Raw genomic sequence first — 919 nt, 5'->3', positions numbered from 1 at the left:
TGAGAGTGTGGTTTATCCCAAGTCCTTTTACTAACGGCTTAGCTTGATAGACTTCACTCTTCTGCTTGAAGCATGTTTGTTCAATGCGATTTCATCACATTGCTTTGTCCACCCAGCCAGTTTAGACAGACATTCATATTCTCCAGTCACAGGAAAAACTGCTGCTGGAAGAGGGTATGTGCAGCCAAAAGAACTAAAGGCTAATAGATTAAAGAAACCCTAACAGCTACTTGACTTCTACTATTTTATTTTGTGTACACTCAGGACCAGTAGCAACAGGCAGACTCACCGGGACTTCCAAACCATCAGCCTTTCCCAGATGTTCTCCGGGTGAGCCAGCCGCCTGCCACTGGGAACTGCTAGGAGGGTCTCTCATGCTGCAAAAGCAAAGCCTCTATGGGTACTTCCCAGGGTTTCTCGTCACAGATACCTGTCCACCGTCTACAGCCACGAAAAGATGCCTTTACAAATAGGAACAAACTGACAAGCATGGGATCAGGGAATCTTCACACTCTGAAACTTGCAGTCAGTTCAGTCAGACTTGGAAGGGCAAGAGCTTGGCACTTGGGTAATTTCAGTGACAGACAACTGTTTTCCTTAGCTATTGGTAAATACAATCACAAATTCCTAGAGCTTTTTCTCTGGATACCAGTAAGAGACTTATGCTGAAAAGCATTACAGAGATAGAGATCAGAGGTCTGTCTTTGTTTCTATGTCTTGACGCCCATGACTTTGATGGGGTAAGTATATTAGCATGTGATAAATTACTTTTTAATCTATTGTAGTTATAATTCCAGAGAGAGGTTCAGTGGCTGTGCTCTCAACCAAAAGTATTTCTGTGAAGAAACACTTGTTTTGCTGGAAAAGGGTAAGGACAAAGCTGTTTGTAAACAAAGCTGTAAAAGGAGAGGTCCATCTC

Source organism: Fulmarus glacialis, unplaced genomic scaffold (genome assembly GCF_000690835.1).
Source record: "Fulmarus glacialis isolate BGI_N327 unplaced genomic scaffold, ASM69083v1 scaffold2279, whole genome shotgun sequence".
NCBI classification, from domain to species: domain Eukaryota; kingdom Metazoa; phylum Chordata; class Aves; order Procellariiformes; family Procellariidae; genus Fulmarus; species Fulmarus glacialis.
The sequence above is the reverse complement of the archived record's forward strand: the minus strand, read 5'-3'. Positions refer to the sequence as shown.